The following is an 18,531-nucleotide window of genomic DNA, read 5'->3' as shown; positions in this document are numbered from 1 at the left end:
AATTGGCCATTGTAAATTGCCCCTCGTGTAGGTAGGTGGTAGGAGAATGGTGGGGATGTGGTAGGGAATATGGGATTAATGTAGGATTAGTATAAATGGGTGGTTGTTGGTTGGCACAGACTCGGTGGGCCGAAGGGCCTGTTTCAGTGTTGTATCTCTAAATAAAAAAAATAAATAAAATAAGTGACCTGACACCACTTTCAGTTTTCTACTGCTTCATTTACCCTGGGCAGAGGGGTTTAAAATTGACCCTAATGTCTTTGTACACCAGATGTTTCCACGTTCAAATACTTAGCAGCATCAGAAGGTTAAGGTGAGAGCAGATGTCCCAACAGTAATTGAATTGCATTCAGTGTAAGCTGTTCTGCAAATCCAGGTCAGCTATTCCATCTACTAGAAAGCTTGCAGTCTGACTCAGTGATTCCATTAGTCTCAACCAGTCCTGGTCAACTAATCCATGACTCCCTAACTTGGAAGCAGCCTGATTCAGTGAATCAATCATTAACAATAGTCCGAGTCCATTAGTCTCCATCAACTATATTGCAAGCTTAGATTCTGAACTGTTGTCATGAACTATACGACTGATTTCTGATTACAGCATCATTTTCAGCACATGAACATAGCAAGACAACAATAACTTGCATTTATGTAGCTGCTTTAGCGTAGTAAAACGTCCCAAGGCACTTCACAGGAGCATAATAAGTCAAAAATTGACGAGTCACATAAGGAGCCATCAGGACAGTTGAGCAAAAATTTGTTCAATGAGCTACGTTTTAAGGAGCATCGTAAAGGAGTATAGTGAGAGGCAGGGAGGAAATTCCAGAACTGAAGGCCCACCCACCAACGGTGGGTTTAATGAAGTAGAGTAGCCAGAGTTGGAGGAGTGCAGAGATCTCAAACGGCCGTGGCCGGAGGAGGTAACAGCGATAGGGAGGGGCAAGGTCAAGAAGCTCATCATTTCTGACAATTGACTGTTTGAGGTTATGCTAGCCATTTAAAATTGTTTGGTTTAAGAAGTGAAGGTAGACTTTATTTTCATATAAATATATTTTATCCATTGTAATTTAATGATTTACATTCATATATAAAAGTTTTGAAAAACTTTATACTACTTATTGGTAGCAGAGTCCAATGTAGGAAGTTAAAGAATAGTACAAAGGACAATTAAAAATACAAGTATCGGGAAATTCCAAGCAGTGAGTTGAACCATTGAAGTACCAGTTGAAAATAAGTTGCGTCCTCCAATGTTCTGGGGAAGTATTTATGCCAGAGTTTCCTGGGTCAGCTCTAACGCATATGTATTGCAGTAATAATTGGTGTAAATCTGTACAAAATAGTTGTAACGTACTGGGTTGCATGGAAGTTAGAATGCAGCCTTTAAAAAGCTTGACTGCATGTCTCATGAATCTCTGTCAATTTTGAAGAATGTCTACTATAGGAGCAGTTGGCACACACAGCCAGACACGGTCACAGCACCAATATGGAGTGCACCCTGGCGATTTGTTAAAGTGCACGGCCCCTTTAAATGATCGAATTTAAAGGGGACGGCTTGTGCGCAGCGATTTTCAGGTTGTTACATGGTCGAGGGAATGCTACACAGCACCCAGGCACAGAAGAAGAGCTCATCATTTCACAGACTCCACAAAGCTAGAGACGCAGACTGTTAGGGATCACCTGCCAGAAATAGCAGTCTATGAGAGCCGTTGTCCAGAGTGCAACTATCAACCGGTAATAGAAAGAAGATAAAATAAGGACTAGTAACTCATCTTCACACAGACGGAAATAGAATAAATTTTCTTTTTCGCAGAGGGTAATTTTGACTTTGGACGATAATGTGAAACAGGCGATATCGGATCAGTCGCCCGTTATACATTTTCAGAAATGAAAATCGGGTCAGGTGTTATTAACAGGCAGTTTATCCAATATTGCCCATTCTACACTATGGCCCAAAGATAAAACTTCCACCACTTTGTTTTGGATAAACCTCATTAAACAAAACTCCAAAGAGCCACTGGGATCGCCTGATCCACTTGACAAACTGCAGGCGAAATTAGTGTGACATGTCAGTGGTCGAGGTTTCAGGATGACACAGACTCTACTAATGGAACAGGAAGGGGTTGTTTTAATCCACAGGATGATAAACAGGATGCCAGATGTTCCAACAAAGGTGCTCTGATGCCAGTCAACCTAGGCAATCAGTGTAATGACAGTGTCCAAGTGCAATTAGCCCCACTTAGGCACTATTTATATCATGACCTTGTTGAAACTCTTTCTGTGACAGCTCAGCGAAAGGAGCGTTCACGTAAACGCAAAATAAATTGCAGCAGCTGATAAAGCCACAACCAAAAACAAAAAACCGTACGCAAGCAGTAATGTAGTAACTTGGTATTATAAGTAAGAATATCTGTTCTGAATGATTGGGAAATGTATTTTTACTAGTGAAAATGATAGATGTAACAGTTAACTCACTCGTGGTCCTTTCAATTATACTCAACACTTCAAATGAGTCATTAGTGCAGGAACAAGTCTCTCAACTCCATCCCCAATACTGAAGAGGAGTTCAGCTTCCATATTTACAATGGCGCAACACTAATCTTAGAAAGTTATAATAGGACGTATAATAAAAAACATTGAGTTGAGGGTTTCTGATTATTAAACTAATATTCGATGCAACAAAAACAATAGAGAGCTGAGGTCTCTCAAATGTAAAACAACCTTTATTCATTAGTGATGCAGATTGAAGCTAACAGGAAATAATTAAATCAAAATCCAATTCCAACTGCATCTGGATCAAAGAGTAAATTGGGGATATTCCAACTCGGGTCGCCAATCCTGCTGAGTTCAGAGAGGTCTTACTGGATGGAAAGCCTATCTGATGGTGAGCAAATAAAGTGCTGAGGGGCACTGGATAATTCCATTATCACAGTTGGCATGAGCTTCCTGTTTACCAGCGGTGAAAAACAAAGAAAAAAAGTCAGGCCTCCAGCTAATAGCTCTCCTGGTTCGAGCTGAATGGAATTAGCAATTCAGAGCAGTCTATCTCAATATCCAGAACACAGACTGATTAACTCTGTGACATCTTCACAAGACCCACCCGAATAGTCAGCAATGTGTAATAATCAAGCTATGGTTTTATTTAAACTCACATCTGCCGTGAAACTCACCTGCTGTCGAATGTAACTCATGTCTAGATCGAAAAAGCCATGTGTACAAAATTTCATGTTTACTGTTTACATCGACATATACCGCTTGCCACTGTATACTGCGCTCTCAATGCTCCAATACTTATCCTCGTGTCCTTCGTTCTGTAAAGTGAAGAAAATTGCAATTTTATTCTTCAAAACTAGAACCGAAAGGATTGCTTTTTTGTTAGGAGTGAATTTTTCTAAAGATCTTCCCATCGATAACAAGCGGACGTGTGCACCATTCATTTCATGTGAAATGGGAAGAGACCTTAATTCTGTATTCTCTTTCTTGCAACAAATATTAGTTTGATAATGGTTCTGCTTGCATCACAATCAGTGCTTTAAATTTGAAAAGAAATGAAAGACTGCATTTACATAGCGCCTTTCATGAGCTCAGGATGTCCCAAAGTGTTTTGAAGTGTAGTCACTGTTGTAATGTAGGAAATTCAGTAGCCAATTTATGTACAACAAGATCCCACAAACAGCAATGTGTTCTGGGCGTTGATTGAGGGATAAATACGAGGAACAGGAGAAAGCCACTTAACCCCTCGAACCTGTTCCGCCAGTCAGTGAGACACAGCTGATTGCAACCTAACTCCATTTACGAGCCTTTGCCCCATATCCCTTAATACTTTTGGTTAATGAAGATCTATCAATTTCAGATTTAGATCCATACAACCATAGAAAAGTTACGGCACAGAAGGAGGCCATTCAGCCCATCATGTTTGTGCCGGCTGAAAAATCTAGCCGCCCAATCTAATCCCACCTTCCAGCAGCTGGTCCGTAGCCTTGCAGGTTACAGCACTTCAGGTGCAGTTCCAGGTACCTTTTTTAAAAATTGAAGTTTCTGCCTCCACCACCGTTCTTGGCAGTGAATTCCAGACACCCACCACCCTCTGGGTGAAAAAGTATTTCCTCATGTCACCTCTAATCCTTCTACCAATAACCTTAAATCTATGCCCCCTGGTAACTGACCTCTCTGCTAGGGGAAACAGGTCTTTCCTGTCTATCTAGGCTCCTCATAATTGTGTACACCTCAATTAAGTCACTCAGCCTCCTCTGTTCTAAGGAAAACAACTTTAACCGATCCAATCTTTCCTCATAGCTGCTACTTTCAAACCCTGGCAATATTCTTGTAAATCTCCTCTGTACTCTCTCCAGAGCAATTATGTCTTTCCTGTAATGTTGTGACCAGAACTGTACACAATTCTCCAGCTGTGGCCTAACCAGTGTTTGATACAGTTCCAGAATTACATCCCTGCTTTGTATTCTATACCTCAGCCAATAAAGGAAAGCATTCCATATACCTTCTTCACCACTCTATCTACCTGTCCTGCCACCTTCAGGGACCTGTGGACATGTACTCCAAGGTCTCTCACTTCTTCTACCCGTCTCAATATCTCCCGTTAATTGTGTATTCCCTTGTTTTGTTTGCCCTCCCCAAATGCATTACCTCACACTTCTCTGGATTGAATTCAATTTCCCACTTTTCCGCCCACTCAACCAAACCATTGATATTATTTTGGAGTCTACAGCTGTCCTCTTCACTATCAATACACAATCAATATCAAAATCAACAATTGACCCAGCATTATCTGACATTTGCAGAAGAGAGTTTTAAGCTTCTACCATTGTTTGCATGTAGAAGCGTGTCCTAAAATCTTGAAAGTGTTACGGACAGGAGGGAGATGGTCAATTGATCATAGACAGTGTTTTTAAAAAATATCGTTTTATCCCTGAGTGTTTTAGTGGTCAAATAAACAGATGACTGGCAGGTTTTCTCATCGGATTAAAAGAAAGATAAATTATTTATTAAATAATACCCCAAAATATTCACAGCCGCACCCATTCAGACATGCACACACATGTACACACACAAGAAGAGATAGAGAATCGAAGATATCATGTATTTAAGTCCATTTGTTGTAAAAAGAGTTCACTTTGAAACCTTCTTGGTTTTCTGGGAGGATTTTTTTTAACAGTGGTGCAGGCCTGTTGTTTCTTTTCTTGATTCATTGGTTCACTGGTTAAGACTCAGTCAAAGTCAGTGGTGAGAATCCTTGTTACAATTTCCCAGGTGGGGAGTTTTCAAGGTCACTTCACAGTCTCTGCCTCTGTGGTTTTAAAGATATTGCAGGCAGGGTTTTCTTCTTGGCTGGAATCAATCTCTCAGCTTCCTGCTGGTTGGCTTTTTGACTCTTGTTTTTCAGAGAGCTATTTTTTTAAAGTAGAAACCTTCTCAGGCTTGGTTTCGGTCAAGTGGCCATACAAGCTCTCCACTGATGTGTTCACACAATGTCTTTGAATGTGTGACCATTGTTACAAAATGGGGTTTTAACTTGGCTTATTTTGATAAAGTGATGTGTTACGGCCAGGTGAGAAAGAGGTCTAGGGTTCCCTTTCAGTCTTTACCCAGTCTTACTGTAAGAGGGTTTTAATTTTAAACATACTGTTTTTAGCTCCCCTTGGTGAATCCTTGTTCATCGCTTTCCAATTATAAGGCAAAGAAACCAGCACAAACAGGCTTTCTCAGGTTTAAAGAAGAAAAGTTGAAATTTATTAAACTTAAACTTAAACTCTACTACGGATACATGACACGCCCACGCAAGCTTGCATACGCGATACACACATGCAAATAGAGGCAGAAAAGAGCAGAAGGAAAATAAAGTGGGAATGTTTGAGGCGATATCTGAAGAGCTGTTACGGTTCTTCGAGCTCACTGTAGAGTCCTTGATTGTAGGTAGATCTTGCTTTTCATTGGGGCCCAGTATTCTTCTTAAACCTTGATCACTGGAGGAGACTTTTCTCTCTTGGGGTTCATGTGTCTTCAGTGGGTTTTGGAGTACTGTGAGAAAGAAATAGGACCAGACAGGAGAGGCTGTGGCTAGCCAGCCAGGAGATGTCTTTTCAATCCAGGAACAAACAGCTTTCTGCAGGCTCTCAGTTCAAACTGTACAATTCAGAAACCCCCAGGTTGCCAAGCAGGTTAGTCATGTGACTAACTGATCTGACCATGTCTTGGTTCTGTGTATTGTATCATGTTAGCAGGGAATGGAATGCGCTTCCCTGTCTCAATGTCCGTTAGTATGTAAATATCTTTTCCAGTCAAGGTCTGGCAGTCCTTGCAACAGGCCTTCTCTTCTTCCCAGCAACAATTTGAAATTTAATGTCCATGTGGTGAAATTAATATGCCTCATTCTTGGCAGGTGGGGGCCTGCATGACACCTCCACACCCAGGGGAATGAAATGCAATTTGAGAAAAGTGCATTTCATTACAAGGGTTCAGAGAAAATATAAGATACAGAAAAAATCATGGATTTCTTTCATTCATTTCCATTCATTCAACAATCCTAAAGCTGATTAAAATGGCCTGTGTTTTCTTGGTGCCAGTGCTGCTTTAATGACCCCCTTTTTGACATCCCAGTATACATGTGGTTCTTTGGGGAAGTTTTTCTTCAGTTCGCCAATTTCCATAACTGCCTTGGGCTTTTGTTCCTGCTGAGGTCTGCCAAGGTTGGGGGTGGGGGGGTTGCGGTGGGGCTTAGATTGAACTAGCCCTAATTTGGAGTTTTTTTCCCCCAAGAGAGTCAGTGGTGGGCAGGTCCATCCTGAACTCTCCTTCAGTGCTTTGCTGAGTCATGCAAAGGCTTTTGACTTTAGGGGGATGGGTGGTTTTCTTTTTGCTGACTGCGGGGGAGGTTTCTTTGCTAATCTCCCCTTTGTCCTCTGGGACACTCCTGCCTGCCGGCATTTGTGCAGACCCCACTGCATGCCACTGTGGCACTTCGACTAGGTGATGCATCCCCCTCATGTTTTCTGTGCCCCCTAGAGGTCTTTCTTTGTCTCTGCAGGTTCCTGTAAATACTGTTAGCAACTCTGGTGGGGTTTCTCTAGTGTCTGTATTTACATAGGAGGATGTGGGGTCCCGGACTTCCTTTAACTGGTCCTCTTCCCCTTCCCTTTCTAAACTTTTGCTCGCCTTGTGCCTGCCTGTCCCCTTTTGTTCTCGGCAGGGGTCCCTTCCAGTTCACTAGCCCTCTGCTGGAGGGTCCTCCAAACACCAGTACAGGACTTAAGGTGCAGGTTTCACTGTAGGTTGGGGTTTCCCCTCAACCTGGCACTTGTGGCAACTCCTGCAGTACTCCACCACATCTTTGTGGAGTTTTGGCCAGTCAAACTACTGTCTTATGCGGGCTTTGGTCTTTCGTATTCCGGCATGTACAGCCACTGTAGTCTCGTGGGCCCTTCTTAATATTTCTCTCTGGTACCTCTGCGGCACCACTAACTGGTGAACTACTGTCCACTCCTTGCTCTCAGGTCTGTGAGGAGAACTCAATTTCCTCATCAGTACCTCATTCTTTAGATAGTAGCAATCAGGGACTCTCTCTGCTTTACTTTCTGACTGGGCAGCCTGTGCTAACTCTCACAATACTGGGTTGTCTGACTGAGCCTCAGCTAGGCAAAATCCATTTAGTTCATTCCCTGGGTCTCCTAACTTTCCAAAGAAAGTCTCGGCAGGCAGACCTCATGGTCATCTGCCTGCAGTGCCAATGCAGTCTCCTCATGGCTTGATCCACTACACATTCAGGGAAACTGCAGGGGCCTGTCTCCTGCCACTGCCCTGTCTCTCTGACCTCCTGCGGTCCTTCTTTCACTTCTGGGGGGGCTACCACCTTCACCCCCACTAGATCATTACCTAGGAACAGGTCAACCTCGTCCACAGGCAAACTAGGGACAATCCCTACAGTCACCAGTCCCGAAACTGGGTCGGACTTCAGGTGCACCTGGTGTACAGGTACAGGCATACACTGCCCTCCAATACCATTCGCCACCATTTTGGTGTTCACTGCACTCTTTTGGGGAAAATGTCAGGCCTTTTCCCAGTAAAAAGGATCTAGTGGCCCCTGTGTCCCTGAGAATCACTATGGCTTGTTTGCCCCCCTCAAGAAGTATGGGGTTAATTTCCCCTCAGACACAAAACCCTGATAACCTTCAGGAATCCTATTAAATTTTCCTGCACTTGCAGCTGTAAGCTTCCTGGGTCTCACTCTTACTAAAGATAAAGCCACAGCTTGTTCTGTTATGCTTTCCATCAGCATCCTTTCTCCTTCACTGAGCAAGTGTACCTGATTAACCCTACCAGTTTTCCCTTTAGTTTCCAGCTGTCAGCTTTTAAATGCCCTGCTTTATTACAATGGAAGCACACAGGTCTCCGGGTCTCACTCTTGCTCACAGCACCTTCCTTTTGGCTAGAGAAGGGCCCCCTGTGTCTCCTGCTTTCCTTTCTCTCCCAGGACTGCTCGGGTTGCTATCACCTTTCCACCCTTTGTCCTTTTCAGATTTGTGGGGTTGATTAGGAAAGGTTCTCCCCTTGGAAACCAACTTATAAATTAAAGCAAACTTATCAGCTAGAACAGCTGCTTGCTGGGCTCTCTGAACCCACTGCTCCTCTACATGGGTCTTTATGGAGAGCGGGAGAAAGTTTTTAAATTCCTCTAACAGAACTACTTCCCTGAGATTCCTATAACTGAGCAGTACTTTAAGAGCCCTCAGCCACTGGTCAAAAGCCAGCTGCTTACTTCTTTCAAACTCCAGATGAGTTTGATTAGCTTGCTTCTTGAGGGTTCTAAACTTTTGGCAATAGGCTTTGGGTACTAATTCATATGACCTGAGGATAGCACTTTTGGTCAGTTCATAATTTGATGAACTCTCATCTGGCAACAGTGAATAAACCTCATGGGCTTTTCCGGTTAGTTAGCTTTGTAGTAAAAGAGGCTAGGTCTCAGCTGGCCATTTTAGCTGCCTTGCCTGTTTCTCAAAGGACACAAAAAATTCTTCTACATCTTTCTCACTGAATTTTAGAATTAATTGAGTTAGTTTTAACAATTTTTTACCCAGCCCTGAATTACACTCCTCCATATTGGCCATGCTTTCACTGGGGTTACTCTCAAGCTGCTTCAACTCTCTCTCTCTTCGCATTCCTTCTCAAATATTCTTTCTCTCTCTCTGTCCTCAAATTCAAGTTTTCCCTGTTAGCAAAGATACAATTGGAACAATACCCTGTTGGAGTCTGCTTCTAACCCTGTTTCTGCTTCTTCAGATTCAAGAAAAAAATGGTTGGCCACTAGCCTTAGGAGTTCAGACTTCCTAGCCTTGCCACGTACAGTGATCCCACACTGCTCAGCCATTTTCCTCAACTCCTCCATAGACAGTGCTTTTAACCTATCCCAAATTATTTTATCCTGGCTTGGGGAGCTACTAGCTTCAGTCGCAGACATGTTAGTATTCAAGCACACACAACCACAAGAAAACCTGCATTGAAATCTTGCTCTTTTTTGATTGGGAACAATTTGGCTTCCCACTTCCAATTCCTCTCGTTTGTCTGTGGGTCAATCCTGGACGAGCCCCCAAATTTCTGTTACGACCAGGTGAGAAAGAGGTCTAGGGTTCCCTTTCAGCCTTCACCTGGTCTTACTGTAACAGGGTTTAATTTTAAACACACTGTTTTTAGCTCCCCCTTGGTGGATCCTTGTTCACCACTTTCCAATTATAAGGCAAAGAAACCAGGACACACAGGCTTTCTTAGGTTTAAAGATGAAAAATTGAAATGTATTAAATTTAAACTTAAACTCTAATTTGGTTGACGCCTACGGATACATGGCGCACCCACGTTAGCATGCATACGCAATACACACATGCAAATAGAGGCAGAAAAGAGCAGAAGAAAAATAAAGTGGAAACATTTGAGGCAATATCTGAAGAGTTGTTGTTACGGTTCTTCGAGCTCACTGTAGAGTCCTTGATTGTAGGTACATCTTGCTTTTCATTGTGGCCCAGTATTCTTCTTAAACCTTGTTCACTGGAGGAGACTTTTCTCTTCTGGGGTTCATGAGTCTTCAGTGGGTTTTGGAGTTCCGTGAGAAAGAGATGGGAGCAGACAGGAGAGGCTGTGGCGAGCCAGCCAGGAGAGGTCTTTTCAATCTCGGAGCAAACAGCTTTCTGCATGCTCTCAGTTCAAACTGTACAATTCAGAAACCCCCAGGTTGCCAAGCAGGTTAGTCATGTGACTAACTGGTCTGACCACGTCTTGGCTCTGTGTATTGTATCATCTTAGCAAATGGAATGCGCTTCCCTACCTTCAATGTCTGTTAGTATGTAAACATTTTTTTTCAGCCAAGTCTGGCAGTCCTTGTAACAGGCCTTCTCTTCTTCCCGGCAACAATTTGAAATTTAATGTCCATGTAGCAAAATTAATATGCCTCATTCTTGGCAGGTAGGGGTCTGCATGACATGGTGTTATGCCCCACCTATTATCTTGGCTTTGAATCTGGAGTCTCCCAGTCTGCAAAGGCTTTTGTCAACCCAATTCTTGAAGATAGGAGCAATTTAGCTTTGTTTAGCATTTTAATGTGCCTTCCCCAGGACTAGTCCAGCCGTGATGATGGGTTTTGTCTCCAACAGACGCTACATGTATTTACAGTACAAGAGAGCTCACCTGACTTCTTACTCCATCTTGTCTGCAGCAAAAATGTGTCCATCTTTTGGAGTTTTGTTCATCAGTTCATTTTTATAGTTCATAATTGCTCCAGTTCACTTTAGTTCCGAACTGTTCCTTGCGTGAGCATGACTAAAGGCTCCAATATTTAGGCAATGCTCATAGTCCTATACTCTCCAACGAGCAGAAATAATTTCTCTCTATCTACCCTATCGGGTTCCCTTAATATCTTGAAAACTTTAACCAAATCACCCTTCTCTTCTTTGGCCTCCTTGTCTCGAGAGACAATGGGTAAGTGCCTAGAGGTGGTCAGTGGTTTGTGGAGCAGCGCCTGGAGTGGCTATAAAGGCCAATTCTAGAGTGACAGGCTCTTCCACAGGCGCTGCAGATAAAATTGGTTTTCGGGGCTGTTACACAGTTGGCTCTCTCCTTGCGCTTCTGTCTTTTTTCCTGCCAACTGCTAAGTCTCTTCGACTCGCCACACTTCAGCCATGCCTTTATGGCTGCCCGCCAGCTCTGGCGATCATTGGCAACTGACTCCCACGACTTGTGATCAATGTCACAGGACTTCATGTCGCGTTTGCAGACGTCTTTAAAATAGAGACATGGACGGCCGGTGACCGGTCTGATACCAGTGACGAGCTCGCTGTACAATGCGTACTTGGAGATCCTGCCATCTTCCATGCTGCACAAATGGCCAAGCCATCTCAAGCGCCACTGGCTCAGTAGGGTGTATATGCTGAGGATGTTGGTCGCCTCTAGGACTTCTGTGTTGGAGATACGGTCCTGCCACCTGATGCCAAGGATTCTCTGCAGGCAGCAAAGATGGAATGAATTGAGACGTCGCTCTTGGCTAACATACGTTGTCCAGGCCTCGCTGCCGTAGGGCAACGTACTGAGGACACAGGCTTGATATGTTCGGACTTTTGTGTTCCGTGTCAATGTGCCATTTTCCCACACTCTTGGCCAGTCTGGACATAGCAGTGGAAGCCTTTCCCATGCGCTTGTTGATTTCTGCATCGAGAGACAGGTTACAGGTGATAGTTGAGCCTAGGTAGGTGAACTCTTGAACCACTTCCAAAGCGTGGTCGCCGATATTGATGGATGGAGCATTTCTGACGTCCTGCCCCATGATGTTCGTTTTCTTGAGGCTGATGGTTAGGCCAAATTCGTTGCAGGCAGCCGCAAACCTGTCGATGAGTCTCTGCAGCCACTCTTCAGTGTGAGATGTTAATGCAGCATCGTCAGCAAAGAGGAGTTCCCTGATGAGGACTCTCCATACTTTGGTCTTCGCTCTTAGACGGGCAACCAAATCACCCTTAACCTTCTAAATTCCAACAAATACAACCTTAGTATTATTCTGGTAAATCTGCACTGCACTCCCCACCCCCCCCAAGGCCAGTACATCCTTCCCAAGGAATGGTACACAGAACTGCTGACAGTGCTCCAGGTGTGGGCTAACTACAGCTTTGTATAACTGTAGCATAACTTCTAGCCCCTTGTATTCTATTCCTCTAGATGTAAATGCCAACATTCCATTAGCTTTTTTGATTATTTTCTGTACCTGTCCATGACATTTTAATGAACTATGTACCTGGACCCCAAAGTCTCTTTGGACTGCCACTTTTCACCATTTAGGAAGTTTTTTATTCTTTCACGGGATATGGGCATTGCTGGCAAGGCCAGCATTTGTTGCCCATCCCTAATTGTCCTTGATAACTGAGTGGCTTGTTAGGCCATTTCAGAGGGCAGTTAAGAGTTAATCTGGAGTCATATGTAGGTCAGAGGTAAGGACAACAGATTTCCTTCCCTAAAGGGCATTAGTGAACCAGATGGGTTTTTATGACAATGAATGATAATTTCATGGCACCGTTACTGAGACTAGCTTTCACTTCCAGATTTTTATGAATTAATTGAATTTAAATTCCACCAGCTGCCATGGTGGGATTTGAACCCGTGTCCCCAAGGCTTGGGCTTGGCTTGGGCCTTTGGATTACTAGTTCAGTGCCATTACCACTATGCCACCGTCTTCCCTAAAGTACTTTGTTCTGTCCTTTTTAGGTTCAAGGTGGATGACTTCATATTTGCTTATATTGAAATACATTTGCCACAGTTTTGCCCATTCATTTAATCTATTAATATTTCTTTGTAATTTTATGCTTCTATTTACACTGTTTGCAATGCTGTCTATCTTTGTATCATCATCATCACATTGGATATGTGGCTTTCTTTCCCATCATCGAAGTTTTTAAAAAGTATAGTGAATAGTTGAGGCCCCAACACAGATCCTTGCAGAACACTGCTAGTCATATCCTACCAGTTAAAGTATCTGCCCATTATCTCTACTTCTCTCTTCTGCTGCTGAACTAATTTCCTAACTGCATCAATAATTTGTCTTCAATTCCATGAGTTTCAACTTTTGCTAAAAGTCTCATATGATCGATTTTATCAAATGCCTTCTGAAGTCTATATAAATAATATCCACAGAAATTCTCCTGATCACTACTTCAGTCACCTCTTCAAAAAATTCAATCAGATTCATCAGGCATGACCTACTCTTTACAAATTCATGCTGGATCTCTCTGATCAACTGAAAATTTTCCAGGTCTTCAGTCACTCTATCCTTAATTATAGATACTCGTAATTTCTGGACAACAGATGTTAGGCCAACTAATCTATTATTCTGTGGTTTCCCTCTCTCCTTAATTAAATAGTGGAATAACATGCACGGTTTTCCAATCTAAAGGAATGGTTCTTGGATCAAGAGAACTTTGGAAGATTATAGTTGGGGTGTCTGCAATGTTTTCACCTACTTCTTTTAAAATCCTGGGATGAAAACCATCTGGTCCTGGAAATTTCTCACTCTTTGGTGCCATTGTTTTCTTCATTACTGTTATTTTGCTTATGTTAATTTTGGTGAGTCCCCATCTTTGATTCACTATTAGTTTCCTTGGAATGTCCCGCATACTGGAAATACTGACGCAAATTAATTATTCAACAGGTCAGCCGTTTTTGTATTTTCATTTACAACATCTTCTGTCAATTTACCCATTAACAGATTTGTCCAGATTATGGTGGACAGTCTCTGTCTCATCGCATTGAAGTCAGTCTTATCTAAACCTAGAATCTTAGTAGCTATTTCATGTTTCTCCCTTTCAAACATTACATTGATTTCGATCATATGATGATTGCTATTAGATAAATGTTCATACCAGAGCACCAAGAAAACACACCTCTTCTTTCAATAGTGTGGTGAGATCTTTCACATCCACCTCAGTGGGTAGACAGGGCTTTGGTATTACAACTCATCCAAAAGATGGCATCTCCAACAATGCAGCACACCCTCAGTACTGGACTGAACTATCAGCCTAGATTTTGTGCTCGTCTCTATTCTGGTATTTATTGTATATTTCTCTAATTGTGTATTTTTAAAGGTACATTTACACAACAATTGCTGTGTCAGTGTGAAGTGGTTTTATAATTAGAATTCAGCGTTAATCCAGAATCGGGGCCTGACCTGGCACTGAAGCAGAGTGAAAGTCTCTGGAGAAAGCAGTCATTGCTGTGGTGCCAGTTGGTACCTTACCACCAGATGTACCCTCTACAAACTTTATTGTATGTGCCAAAACCACATTAGTCCAAGGATACACTTGTAAGGGCTGATTTTGTGTCAGCTCACAAGGTGTGCTGTACCTGCAAATGGAACAAAGCATCCAAACTTCCTGGCCCAGGATTTATTGTAACCCTGGCACTCTACAGCACAGGCCTGGCCTGTAGGGTCTTGGCAAATATATTATTATTAAGAATACAGGAACAGGAAGCCATTCAGCTCCTTGAGCCTTTTCCGTCATTCAATTAGATCATGGCTGGTCTTAGCTACATTTAAACGCTTTGGTTCTATAACCCTTAACCCTTATCAGTCGCAGTTGTGAAATTTTCAATTGAACTAGCCTCAATAGTTTTTTGGGAGAGGGAGTTCCAGATTTCCACTACCCTTTGTGTGCTTCCTGACATCACTGCTGAACTGTCTAGCTCTAATTTTAAGGATATGCCCCCTTGTTCTGGACTCTCCCGTCAGTGTAAATAGTTTCTCTGCCTACCGTATCAAATCCTTTAATCATTTTAAACACCTTAATTAGATCATCCCTTAATCTTTTATACGCAAGAGAATACAAGTCTAGTCTATGCAGTCTGTCCTCATAATTTAACCCTTTTAGCCCTGGTATCATTTTGGTCAGTCTGTGCTGCACCCCTTTCAATACCCTTGCAGAGGAGCAGTGCCCAAAACTGAATACAGTACTCCAGGTGGGTCTAACCAGAGCTCTGCACAACTGTAAAATAACTTCCACTCTTGTAATCTAGCTCCCTTGAGATGAAGGCTAACATTCCATTAGCTTTTCTGATTCTTCTTAGTACCTGTCTACTAGCTTTTTAGTGATTCCTTTACTTGAACCCTTAAATCTCTCTGTTCTTCCATAGCTCCTAACTTCTCACCATTTAGAAAATGCTCTGATCTATCTTTCTTAGGTCCAAAGATGATGGCCTCACACTTCTCCAAACTGAACTCCATCTGCCACAATTTTGCCCACTACCAATCTATCAATGTCCCTTTTCACCATTCTGCTCCCATCTGCTCCACACTACTTACTGTGCCATCAGCAAACCTGGATACATGGTTTTCTATTCCTTCATCTAAATCATTGATAAATTGAGCAAAAAGCTGAAACCCCAGTACAGATCCCTGGGGGCATCACTAGTCACATCCTGCCAATTGGAGTGCATTCCCATTTTCCCTACTCTCTGTCTCCCACTTCCTACCCAATTCCCTACCCATGTCAAAAGGTTGCCTCCAATTCCACATGCTGTCATTTTTACTAACTGTTTTTTGTGTGGAACCTCATTGAATGCCTTCTAGAAGTCCATATAAATAACATCCATAGACACTCCCTTATCCACCTCATTGGTGACCTCCTCAAAAAATTCAAATAGGTTCGTTAGACATGACTTACACTTTACAAATCCAGACTGCCCTTACTGACAGATTTAAAATAGATTGGGGGCATTAGATAGTATGTTATTAATACAAACTGATTTTTTTTGTGTAATAAAAGTCTCTCATTATGACAGTCAATACAGTTCTTTTCTATTTCCAAAATTATTTGTGACACTTTCTTTGGCTGTTTGTTTTCACGTTATTTTTCTCTCTCTCTCTGTATGACTCTCACATACTTTTCTCATTTGGGCATCTTTATTTCTCTGTTTTTATCCAACTGTTTTGCACATTTTCTCTAAACGTCTCCATGCTTCTGAGTTTGGTCCCCTCTGTATGTTTCTGACACATGTGGCCCCACTGATGAATTCCTATCTCTTTTTAAAGCTCAGGCAAAATGTACCAGGTCAGAGATACTCCCCAGAACACGCAATAGCGGCATTCTGAGAGATGATCAATACATGCAGGTGAGAAAGGAATTGGAGGAGATTCTGGCTATCTGCTTTACAATGCTGATGACATCTGTCAACGAGACCCATGTTAAAACCAAGTGCACAGTCAGCAGTTTTTGCGGGGTTCTAAATAATGATTCCTTCGCGTGGACAACTTGGAGAGCACCTCGCACTACTACGCAGGAGTGGTGTTCAAGATAATGCATGCTCCATCATGTTACAATTGAGAGAAACATTAGCTTCTCATGCAGAACAATGATGAGCAGCAGCCTCCAGGTAATGAACAGATAAAGAGGGACATGTGATGCAGATGAAGCATTACTGGTGGAAAGCCAGTGGTATCAGCAGATCACTGCCACATTCTTCAGCTGAGCTCCATTATTGTTGAAGAGCCCTAAGAGCATGTTTCTTGTAATGATGATGCTGCCCTGTAGTTTAAAGAAAGAGATAGTCCCACGCTGGAACTGATGGTGCTTGTTTTACAATAATTTTAATGTAACCTTCTTATGAGATGGTGCTGCTATGTTTGTCCCCTCGTTCCATGTAAGAAGATGTTCACCTTGCTGCCTGTGAGGTCAGCCTCTGTTGTGAAACAAGCAAGTGGTGTATTGCTATAAAAGAAGTGCTGGTGCTTGTAGGTGTCAGCCAGGGCAGAGTTATAGCACTCTTGAATCAATAGAAATCAGGCGGAAAACTCTCTGCTGGTTGGAGTCATACCTAGCGCAAAGGAAGATGGTTGTGGTTGTTGGAGGTCAATCATCTCAGTCCCATGACATCACTGCAGGAGTTCCTCAGGGTGGTGTCCTAGGCCCAACCATCTTCAGCTGCTTCATCAATGGCCTTCCCGCCATCATAAGGTCAGAAGTGGGGATGTTTGCTGATGATTGCACAATGTTCAGCACCATTCACGACTCCTCAGATAATGAAGCAGCCCATGTCCAGATGCAGCAAGACCTGGACAAGATCCAGGCTTGGGCTGATAAGTGGCAAGTAACATTTGTGCTACACAAGTGCAATGACCATCTCCAACAAGAGAGAATCTAACCATCTCCCCTTGACATTCAATGGCATTACCATCGCTGAAACCCCCACTATCAACATCCTGGTCCAGAAACTGACCTGGACCAGCCAGTCAAAGGCTGGGAATTCTATGATAAGTAACTCATCTCCTGACTCCCCAAAGCCTGTCCATCAACTACAAGGCACAACTCAGGAGTGTGATGGAATACTCTCCACTTGTCTGGATGGGTGCAGCACCAACAATACTCAAGAAGCTCTACAGCATCCAAGACAAAGCAGCCCACTTGATTGGCATCCATCCACAAACATTCATGCCTTCCAACACCGACACACAGTGGCAGCAGTGTGTACCATCTACAAGATGCACTGCAGCAACTCACCAAGACTCCTTTGACAGCACATTCCAAACCCGTGACCTCTACCACCTAGAAGGACAAGGGCAGCAGATGCATGGGAACACCACCACCTGCAAGTTTCCCTCCAAGTCACACACCATCCTGACTTGGAACTGTATCGCTGTTCCTTCATTGTTGCTGGGTCAAAATCCTGGAACTCCCTTCTTAACAGCACTGTGGTATACCTACACCTCAATGACTGCAGCTGTTCAAGAAGGCAGCTCATCACCACCTTCTCAAAGGGAAATGAGGGATGGGCAATAAATGTTGGCCTAGCCAGTGACGCCCACATCCCATGAATGAATTTAAAAAAGGACAAGAGTTCAAGTTCCACTCCAGAGAATTGAGATCACAATCCAGACTGACACTTCAGTGCAATACTGAGGTGCGGTCATTTGGATATGATGTTAAATCAGCCTCCTGTCTACCTTATGAGTGCAGGAGATCCCATGGCACTAGTCAAAGAGCAGCAGGGGAATTCGCCTAGCACCCTGCCCAACATCACGAAAAATCAGTTTAATTGGGCATTTATCTTCATTACATCAGTGACTACACTTGAAAAATGCTTCATTGGCTATAAAGTGCTTTGAATAGTCCGGAGGTCATGAAAGGCACGATATAACTACAAGCACATAATCTAGGCTGATACTTCAGTGCAGTACTAAAGGAGTGCAGCATTGTCAGGGATGTCATCTTTTGGATGAAACGTGAAACCAAAACACCATCTGTCCTTTTAGGTGAAGTAAAAGATCCCATGGCATTATTTCAAAGAAGAGCAGGTGGATTCTCCCTGTTATCCAGACCAATATTTATATCTCAATTAGCATCACTAAAACAGATTATCTGGTAATTATCACATTGCTCTTTTGGGACCTTGCTGTGCACAAATTGGCTGCCACATTTCCTACATTACAACAGTATCTACACTTCAAAAGTACTCCATTGGGTGTAAAGTGTTTGGGACATCCTGAAGTCATGAAAGGATCTATATAAA

This window comes from Heterodontus francisci, chromosome 4 (assembly GCF_036365525.1).
Source record: "Heterodontus francisci isolate sHetFra1 chromosome 4, sHetFra1.hap1, whole genome shotgun sequence".
NCBI classification, from domain to species: domain Eukaryota; kingdom Metazoa; phylum Chordata; class Chondrichthyes; order Heterodontiformes; family Heterodontidae; genus Heterodontus; species Heterodontus francisci.
The sequence above is the reverse complement of the archived record's forward strand: the minus strand, read 5'-3'. Positions refer to the sequence as shown.